The sequence below is a fragment of the Phocoena sinus genome, chromosome 2, assembly GCF_008692025.1.
Source record: "Phocoena sinus isolate mPhoSin1 chromosome 2, mPhoSin1.pri, whole genome shotgun sequence".
Lineage (NCBI taxonomy): Eukaryota > Metazoa > Chordata > Mammalia > Artiodactyla > Phocoenidae > Phocoena > Phocoena sinus.
In genome coordinates, this window is record NC_045764.1 from 4657173 (window position 1) to 4668269 (window position 11097).

Below are 11097 nucleotides of genomic sequence, written 5' to 3' on the forward strand. Positions count from 1 at the left end.
TCTCCAATTGGCTTCTTTCACTTACTAGTATACAGTTAAACTTCCTCCATGTTTTTTCAAGGCCTTATAGCTGATTCTTTTCTAGAACGGAATGGTATTTCATTGTCTGGATGTACCAAAGTTGATTTATCTACTCCCCTACCAAAGGACATCTTGGTTGTTTCTAAGTTTGGGGAATTAAGAATAAAGCAGCTAAAAACATCCACGTTCAGGTTTTTGCATGGACATAAGCTCCCAACTCCTTTCGGTAAATGTTTAAGGAGCATGCCTGCTGGATCAGATGGTAACAGTATGTTTAGTTTTGTAAGAAACCATCAAATTATCTTCCAAAGTAGCTGCACCATTTTGCATTGCCACCAACAATGAATGAAAGTTCCTGTTGCTCCACATCCTTACTGGCATGTGGTGTTGTCAGTACTTTGATTTTGGCCATTCTAATTGGTATGTAGTGGCATCTCATTGTTGGTTTAATTTGCATTTCCCTGATGACATATGATTTGGAGCATCTTTTCATATGCTAATTTCCCATCTGTATATCTTCTTTGATGAGGTGTCTGTTCAGGTCTTTTTTCCATTTTTAAATTGGATTGCTTGTTTTCTTATTGTTGAAATTCAAGTGTTATTTGTATATTTTGGATAACAGTCTTTATCGATTTGTCTTCTGTAAATATTTTCTCCCAGTCTGTGGTTTGTTTTCTACTTCTTTTGATATTGTTTTTCACTGAGAAGATGGTTTTTAATATTAATGAAGTCCAGCTTATCGATTATGCCTTTCATGGATCATATCTTTGGTGTTATATTTTAAAAGGCATCACTACACCCAAGGTTACTAAGTTTTCTCCTATGTTTTCTTCTAGAAGTTCTATAGTTTTGTGTTTTCCATTTAGACCTGTGATCCATCTTGACTTAATTTTGTGAAGAGTATATCGTCTGTGTGTAGATTCATGTTTCTGCATGTGGATGTTCAGTAATTCCAACACCATTTGTTGAAAACACTATATTTTCTCCATTTTATTAATTTTCCTCCTTTCTCAAACTGGTTGACAGATTTATGTGGGTCTATGTCTGGCTTCTCTGTTCTGTTCTTTTGCCAATAAAATTCTGTCTTGACAACTGCAGCTTTATAATAAGACTTGAAGTCAGGTAGTGTCAGTTCTCCAACTTTGTTCTTCTCCTCGATATTGTGTTGACTATTCTGGATCTTTTGTCTCTCCATATAAACTTTAGAATTAGTCTGTCAATATCCACAAAGTAACTTGCTGGGATTTTTATTGGGGTTGCATTGAATCTATAGATCAAATTGATAGATATAGACCAGTTGATACAATTGCTATAGAGATACAGTTGATCAACTCTGGATCAGCTCAAGTGAAGAACTGACATCTTGACAATATTGAGCCTTCCTATCCATGTACATGGAATATCTCTCCATTTATTTAGTTCTCCTTTGAAATCTTTCATTTTATAGTTTTGCTCATATAGATCTTATACATATTTTGTTAAATTTTCACCTAAGTATTGCATTTGGGGAGGCACTAATGTAAATATTAATGTGTTTCTAATTTTTAATTTCACTTGTTCATCCCCTGATATACAGAAAAGCAGCTGACTTTTGTATATAAACCTTGTATCCTGCAATCTTGGTATAATCACTTTTTAGTTCCAGAAGTTTTTTTGGCCAATTTTTATGAATTTTCTACGTAGATGATCATGTCATCTGTGAATAAAGGAAGTGTTATGTCTTCCTTCCTAGTCTGTATACATTTTATTTCCTTTACTTGCCTTATTAAATTAGTAAGGACTTCCAATATGAGGTTGAAAAGTAGTGGTGAGAGGGGACATCCTTGCCTTTTACCTCACCTTAATGGGAAAGCTTCAAATTTATTACCATTAAGTATGATGTTAGCTGTAGGCTTTTTATAGATAGTCATTATGCAGTTGAGAAAGTTCCACTCTATTCCTAGTTTATTGAGATTTTTTAAAAATCATAGATATTGGATTTTTTCAAACACTTTTTCTGCATCAATTGATAAGATCATGTGATTTTTTCCTATTTAGTCTGCTGATATGATGGACTGCATTACTTGATTTTCAAATGGTGAACCAGCCTTGCACACCTGGGATAAATCCCACTAAATTATGGTGTGTAATTCTTTTTATAGCTTTTTTTTATTGGAGTATAATTGCTTTAAAATGTTCTGTTAGTTTCTGCTGTACAATGAAGTGAATCAGCTATATGTATAACTATATCCCCTCCCTCTTGGACCTCTCTCTCACCCACCCCCATCCCACCAATCTAGGTCATCACTGAGCACTGAGCTGAGCTTCCCATGCTATACAGCATGTTCCCACTAGCTATCTATTTCACACATGGTAGTGAATTTATGTCAAACTTAATCTCCCAGTTGGTCTCACCCTCCCCTTCCCCACCGTGTCCACAGGTCCATTCTCTACATCTACGTCTCTATTCCTGTCCTGCAAATAGGTTTTGTCTGTACCATTTATCAAGATTCTACATATATGCATTAATATACGATATTAGTTTTTCTCTTTCTGGCTTACTTCACTCTGTATGACAGATGCTAGGTCCATCCATATCTCTACAAATTACCCAATTTCATTCCTTTTATGGCTGAGTAATATTCCATTGTATATATGTATCACATCTTCTGTATCCATTCATCTGTAGTTGGATATTTAGGTTTTTCCCATATCCTGGCTATTGTAAATAGTGGTGCAATGAACATTGGGGTTCATGTGTCCTTTTGAATTATGGTTTTCTCAGGGTATATGCCCAGTAGTGGGATTGCTGGGTCATATAGTAGTTCTATTTTTAGTTTTTTAAGGAACCTCCATACTGTTCTCCATAGTGGCTGTTTCAATTTACATTCCCACCAACAGTGCAAAAGGGTTCCCTTTTCTCCACACCCTCTCCAACATTTACTGTTTGTAGATTTTTTGATGATGGCCATTCTGACCGGTTTGAGGTGATACCTCACTGTAGCTTTGATTTGCATTTCTCTAATAATTAGTGATGTTGAGTATCTTTTCATGTGCCTCTTGGCCATCTGTATGTCTTCTTTGGTGAAATGTCTATTTAGGTCTTCCGCCCATTTTTGGATTGGGTTGTTTTTTTGATAATGAGCTCCATGAGCTGTTTGTATATTTTGGAGATTAACCCTTTGTCCGTTGCTTCATTTGCAAATATTTTCTCCTATTCTGAGGGTTGTCCTTTTGTCTTGTTTATGGTTTCCTTTGCTGTGCAAAAGCTTTTAAGTTTCATTATGTCCCATTTCTTTATTTTTCTTTGTATTTCCATTACTGCAGGAGGTGGGTCAAAAAAGATCTTGCTGTGGTTTATGTCAAAGAGTGTTTGTCCAATGTTTTCCTCTAAGAGTTTTATAGTGTCCGGTCTTACATTTAGGTCTTTAATCCATTTTGAGTTTATTTTTGTGTATCGTGTTAGGGAGTGTTCTAATTTCATTCTTTTACATGTAGCTGTCCAGTTTTCCCAGCACCACTTATGGAAGAGGCTGTCTTTTCTCCATTGTATATTCTTGCCTCCTTTATCAAAAATAAGATGACCATATGTGCGTGGGTTTATCTCTGGGCTTTCTATCCTGTTCCATTGATCTATATTTCTGTTTTTGTGCCAGTACCATACTGTCTTGATTACTGTAGCTTTGTAGTATAGTTTGAAGTTGGGGAGCCTGATTCCTCCAGCTCCGTTTTTCATTCTCAAGGTTTCTTTGACTATTCATGGTCTTTTGTGTTTCCATACGAATTGTAAAATTTTTTGTTCTAATTCTGTGAAGAATGCCATTGGTAGCTTGATAGGGATTGCATTGAATCTGTAGATTGCTTTGGGTAGTACAGTGATTTTCACAATATTTATTCTTGCAATCCAAGAACATGGTATATTTCTCCATCTGTTTATGTCATCTTTGATTTCTTTCATCAGTGTTTTATAGTTTCCTGAGTACAAGTCTTCTGTCTCCTTAGGTAGGTTTATTCCTAGGTATTTTACTCTTTTTGTTGCAGTGGTAAATAGCATTGTTTCCTTAATTTCTCTTTCTGATTTTTTGTTGTTAGTGTATAGGAATGCAAGAGATTTCTGTGCACTAGTTTTGTATCCTGCAACCTTACCAATTTCATTGATTAGTTCTAGTAGTTTTCTGGTGGCATCTTTAGGATTTTCTATGTATAGTATCATGTCGTCTGCAAACAGTGACAGTTTTACTTCTTCTTTTCCAATTTGTATTCCTTTTATTTCTTTTTCTTCTCTGATTGCCAGTCTAGGACTTCCAAAACTATGTTGAATAAGAGTGGTGAGAGTGGACGTCCTTGTCTTGTTCCTGATCTGAGTTGATATGCTTTCAGTTTTTCACCATTGAGATTAATGTTTGCTGTGGGTTTGTCATATATGGCCTTTACTATGTTGAGGTAGGTTACCTCTGTGACCTTTTTCTGGAAAGTTTTTATCATAAATACGTGTTGAATTTTGTCAAAAGAAATTTCTGCATCTATTGAGATGAACATATGTTTTTTCTTCCTTAATTTGTTAATATGGTTTATCACATTGATTGATTTGCATATATTGAAGAATTCTTGCATTCCTACCCCCCTTGATCATGGTGTATGATCCTTCTAATGTGTTGTTGGATTCTGTTTGCTAGTATTTTGTTTAGGATTTTCGCATCTATGTTCATCAGTGATACTAGCCTATAATTTTCTTTTTTTGTGATATCTTTGTCTGGTTTTGGTATCATAGTGATGGTAGCCTCATATAACAAGTTTGGGAGTGTTCCTCCCTCTGGAATTTTTTGGAAGAGTTTGAGAAGGATGGGTGTTAGCTCTTCTCTAAATGTTTGATAGAATTCTCCTGTGAAGCCATCTGTTCATTGACATTTGTTTCTTGGAAGAATTTTAATTACAGTTTCAATTTCATTACTTATGATAGGTCAGTTTATATTTCCTAATTCTTCCTGGTTTAGTCTTGGAAAATTGTACTTTTCCAAGAATTTGTCCATTTCTTCCCAGTTATCCATTTTATTGGCATATAGTTTTCTGTAATAGTCTCTTAAAATCCTTTCTATTTCTGCTATGTCAGTTGTGATTTCTCCTTTTTCATTTCTAATTTTATTGATTGAGTCCTCTCCCTTTTTTTCTTGATGAATCTGGCTAAAGGTTTATCAATCAATTTTGGTTTTCTTCTCAAAGAACCAACTTTTAGTTTTATTGATCTTTGCTATTGTTTTCTTCGTTTCCATTTCATTATTTCTGCTCTGATCTTTATGATTTCTTTCCTTCTACTGACTTTGTGTTTTCTTTATTCTTCTTTCTCTAGTTGCTTTAGGTGTAAGGATAGATTGTTTATTTGAGATTTTTCTTGTTTCTTGAGGTAGGATTGAATTGCTATAAACTTCCTTTTTAGAACTGCTTTTGCTGTGTCCCATAGGTTTTGGGTCATTGTGTTTTCATTGCCATTTGTTTCTATGTATTTTTTAATTTCTTCTTTGACTTCTTCAGTGATCTCTTGGGTATTTAGTAGTGCACTGTTCAGCCTCCATATATTTGTGTTTTTACAGTTTTCTTCCTGTAATCGATTTCTAATCTCATAGTGTTGTGGTCAGAAAAGATGCTTGATACGATTTTAATTTTCTTAAATTTTCTGACGCTTGATTTTTGGCCCAAGATGTGATCTATCATGGAGAATGTTTCATGTGCACTTGAGAAGAAAGTGTATTCTGCCACTTTTGGGTGGAATGTTCTATAAACATCAATTAAATCTATCTGTTCTATTGTGTCATTTAAAGCTTGTGTTTTCTTATTTATTTTCTGTTTGGATGATCTGTCCTTTGGTGTAAGTGGGGTGTTAAAGTCCCCTACTATTATTGTGTTACTGTCAATTTCCCCTTTCATGGTTGTTAGCATTTGCCTTATGTATTGAGGTGCTCCTATGTTGGGTGCATAAATATGTACAATTGTTATATCTTCTCCTTGGATTGATCCTTTGATCATTATGTAGTGTCCTTCTTTGTCTCTTGTAATAGTCTTTATTTTAATGTCTGTTTTGTCTGATATGACAATTGCTACTCCAGCCTTCTTTTGATTTCCATTTGCATAGAATATGTTTTTCCATCCCCTCACTTTCAGTCTGTATGTGTCCCTAGGTCTGAAGTGGGTCTCTTGTAGACAGCATATATACAGGTCTTGTTTATGTATCTATTCAGCCAGTCTGTGTCTTTCGGTTGGAGCATTTAATCCATTTACATTCAAGGTTATTATTGATATGTATGTTCCTATTACCATTTTCTTAATTGTTTTGGCTTTGTTTTTGTGGGTCTTTTTCTTCTCCTGTGTTTCTCACCTAGAGAAGTTCCTTTAGCATTTGTTGTAAAGCTGGTTTGGTGGTGCTCCATTCTCTTAGCTTTTGCTTGTCTGTAAAGCTTTTGATTTCTCCATCGAATCTGAAAGAGATCCTTGCTGGGTAGAGTAATCTTGGTTGTAGGTTTTTCTTTTTCATCACTTTAAGTATATCCTGCCACTCTCTTCTGGCCTGCAGAGTTTCTGCTGAAAAATCAGCTGATAAACTTACAGGGATTCCATTGTATGTTATTTTTTGCTTTTCCCTTGCTACTTTTAATATTTTTTCTTTGAATTTAATGTTTGTTAGTTTGATTATGTATCTTGGTATGTTCCTCCTAGTATTTATCCTGTATAGGACTCTCTGTGCTTCCTGGACTTGGGTGACTATTTCCTTTCCCATATTACAGAAGTTTTCTACTGTAATCTCTTAGAAAATTTTCTCAGACCCTTTCTTTTCCTCTTCGTCTTCTGGGATGGGACCTGTATAATAATGTTGGTACGTTTAGTGTTGTCCCAGAGGTCTCTGAGATTGTCTTCAATTTTTTTTCTTTTTTCTTTTTCTGCTCCTCAGCAGTTATTTCCACCATTCTGTCTTCCAGTTCACTTATTCGTTCTTCTGCCTCAGGTGTTTTGTTGTTGATTCCTTCTAGTGTATTTTTCATTTCAGTTATTGTGTTGTTCATCTCTGTTTGTTTGTTCTTTAGTTCTTCTAGACCTTTTTAAAACATTTTTTATACTTTCTCGAGCTGTGCCTATATTCTGTTTCCGAGATCCTGGATCATCTTTACTGTCATTACTCTAAAGTCTTTTTCAGGTAGGTTGCTTATTTCCTCTTCATTTATTTGGTCTTATAGGTTTTTACCTTGTTCCTTCATCTGTGTCCCTTTTTTTTGTGCTCTCTTTTTTTTTTTTTTTTTTTTTTTGATGGGTCAGTCTGTGTTCCTGTCTTACTGGTTGTTTGGCCTGAGGCTTCCAGCACTGGAGTTCGTAGGCTGTTGGGTAGAGCTCGGTCTTGGTGCCGAGATGAGGACCTCTAGGAGACCTCACTCCAATGAATATTCCCTGGGGTCTGAGGTTCTCTGCTAGTCCAGTGGTCCTGACTCGGAGCTCGACCAGAGGAGCTCAGGCCCGCCCCCTTGCTTGTGAACCAAGATCCTGCAAATCGTACAGGGCAGCAAAAACAAACAAACAAAAAAAAGGAGCAAAACAATAACAAAGGGAAAAAAATAAAATTAGAAAACTAACAGATATGTTAGAAAAAATAAAAATATAGATTAAACAACAACCAGAAGGTAAAACAGAATCACAATAGGAAAAAAAGAGGGAAAAAGAAAAAAAAGCTGAATAAGGCCTTGGCTGTGGGGGGTGGGGCTTAGGCAGGGGTGGGGTTTAGGCAGTGGGCGGGGCCTATGCTTAGGACCCACAGGGCCAGAAAAGGCCCTGGGGGTTCGGGGGTGTGGGGCTTAGTCTCAACGTGCAGGAAGGGCCAAGGAGTGCCTCTGGCCTTGGAGGGTGAAGGACCAGGTCCAGGTCTGGGACCCAGGCTCCCTGGGCCCGAGTGTCAGGGGAAACACCCTCTGCACCTCCCCTGATCCTCCGATCCTGGAGGGCCCCTCTCCATCCGCCTCTCCTCTGCTCCCCCACCCCCCCATCTCCCTCCTAGGCCCCGAGGACCCAGGCAGGCTGGAGGGGGCCTTCAGAGGGTGGAGGACCTGGCCCAGGAGCCCAGCAGGCTTCCCAGAGCTGATTGGGCAGGGGACATACTAGGCACACTCCCCCCTTATCCTCTGAGCCCTACCAGGGTCCCTCCAGACATGGGAAACCCTCCCCTCTCTCAGCCACCCCTCGGGGCACCAGTCCTGTACAGCCTCCACTTCTCCTACCTCCTCACTTCCCCCCATGTCCTACCCAGTCTCTTGGGGGTTCCTCCCATCTCCTTGGGTGCTGAGGTCTCCCAACAGCTACCGGCAGGTGCCCTACCTGTGGGGAGACAGGAACTCTGTATCCTTCTGTGCAGCCATCTTGACTCTGCCTCCCTCTTTTTATATCTTTTTGTATTTGATTTGCTAATATTTTGTTGAGGATTTTTGCCTCAACGTTCATGAGAGATATTGTTCTGTAGTTTTCTTGTAATATTTTTGTATGGTTTTAGTATTAGGATAATGCTGGCTGTGTGGAATGAGTTAGGAAATATTCCTTCCTCTTCTGTCCTCTTCAAAGAGATTGCAGAGAATTGGTATAATTTCTTCCTTAAAAGTTAAGTAGAATTCACCAGTGAACCCATCTGTACCTGGTGCTTTCTGTCTTTGGAAGGATATTAATTATTGATTCAATTTCTTTACTCGGTATAGGCCTATTCAGATCATCTATTTCTTCCTGTGTGAGTTTTGACAGATTGCTTCTTTCAAGGAGTTGATCCACTTTGTCTAGGTCGTCTAATTTGTGGACATAGAATTGTTCATAGCATTCCTTTGTTATCCTTTTAATTTCAGTGAGATCTGTAGTGATGTCCCCTCTTTAATTTCTGATGTTGCTAATTTGTGTCTTCTCTTTTTTTCTTAGTTTGCATGGCTAGAGGCATAACAATTTTATCAATCTTTTCAAAGAGCCAGGCTGTAGTTTTATTGATTTCTCTATTGATTTTCTGTTTTCAATTTCACTGATTTCTGCTCTAATTCTTATTATTTCTTTTCCTCCCCTTACATGGCATTTCATTTGCTCTCCTTTTACTAGTTTCCCAAGGTGGAAACTTAATTTATTGACTGTAGATCTTTCTTTTCTAATATGTGCATTCAATATTATAAGTTTCCATCTAAACACTGCTTATGCTACGTTCTACACATTTCGATGTTTTGTTTTCATTTTTATTTACTCCAAAATATATTTTAATTTCTCTTGAGATTTCTTCTTTGACCCATGTGTTATTTAGAAACGTTTAATATCCACATAATTGGAGATTTTTCTATTACCTGTTACTGATTTTTAATTAAATTCCATTATGAGAACAGACATTATTTCTATTCTTTTAAATTTGTTAGTTTCTGTTATGCCCCAGAATGTGGTTTATTTTGGTAAATGTTCCTTGTGAGCTTGAGAAGAATGTGTATTCTGCTGTTATCAGATGAAGTAGGCTGTAGATGTCAATTATATCCAGTTGATTGACAGTGTCATTGAGTTCAACTATGTCTTTACTGATTTTCTGACTGCTGGAACTGTCCATTTCTGAGAGAGGGGTGTTGAAGTTTCCAACTATAATAGTGGTTTCATCTATTTCTCTGCATTTCTATCAGTTTTTGCCTTATGTGGTTTGATGCTCTGTAGGTGTATACACATTAAGGATTATGTCTCCTTGGAGAATTGACTCCTTTATTATTATGTAATGATGCCTTTCTTAACCCTCGAAAAATTTCCTTACTTTGAAGTCTGGTCTGTCTGAAATTAATATAAGTACTTCTACTTTCTTCTGATTAATGTTAGCATGGTATATTTTTCTCCATCCATTTAATTTTAATCTATATGTTAAGTTAACTTCATAACTTTTTATAAGGACACAAAAGCTACATGGGTCTTAATACCAAAAATCATTAGAAGCAATGAGAATTACAATATAATTTTAATAGCATAATGTTTAATCACACAGTGTAGAACTACCAATGTTTCATTCAAATTTGCTGCAATGCCTATTAAATACCATAGACTTGAACTTTATATACATGTGTACACCCTTAGTAAACTATTAAATTAAACTACATACTCAATAATTTTCCTCCTACATGGAGCCTTTTGTACACGCCTTCATTATTTATACAAAGTGTTGCCACTTTCCAAAATATCAGGCATATTCATATTCAAATATTAGATACAAAATGCATTCTAAACTCAAATAAGTAATACTTTTCAGCTTATCTGAGCATTTTTCACTCTATAAATTCCAATACAAAGATAAAGATAAATGTATGTAAAATATTTTCATATTTAAGAATAGTAGAGTCAACTACTTGGTTATAAATTCTTCTTCATAAAGAAGATTATCATGGTATGACTTGAAAGAAATTATTTATATGATAATTTTTTTAGAATTATAAGTATTGTAAGTTTCTGTGGGATTGGCAGAAGAAGATAAAGATACATTGTTAAACAAGATATCCTCGGGCCTTTCTTTAAGGAATTTAAAGATTAATGGGGAACTCAGAAAAGTAAAACACATAATGAAAGTCTTAAAAAAGTGCTATAGTTAGGGTTCTATGAGAACTCATAGGAGGGACACTCCAATGCCTGATGAATGAATACTTATATACTTCAACTTTAATCTGTATTTTCAGTGGATTACTCACTTCTGGACATAATACTACTTGATGAAAAATTATGGTCTGAGGTAATCTGAAGATTTTATATTTTACTTTTCACAAATGCATGATTTAAATTATTATTCCCCGAGGGTAAGTAGAACACAGAAAAGAATAAAACAGGAAAATTTAAACAATGCTTTAAGCTACCTGTTTCTCTATAGGGTACAATTAAAATATTTAATATTCATTGGGGTATTATATAGTTCGCCAGACAATGTAATGGGAACATTCCCTATCTCGGTTAATCCTCTCAATCCTATAAAGTACCATTTAACCCTATTAAAGTATTAGTAATATGCTCATCTTTTAGATGTGGAAACTGGGGTTTACAGTAGTCAAAGATTTCGCCCCAAGTCATAAAGCCAGAAGCTAAGCTTTC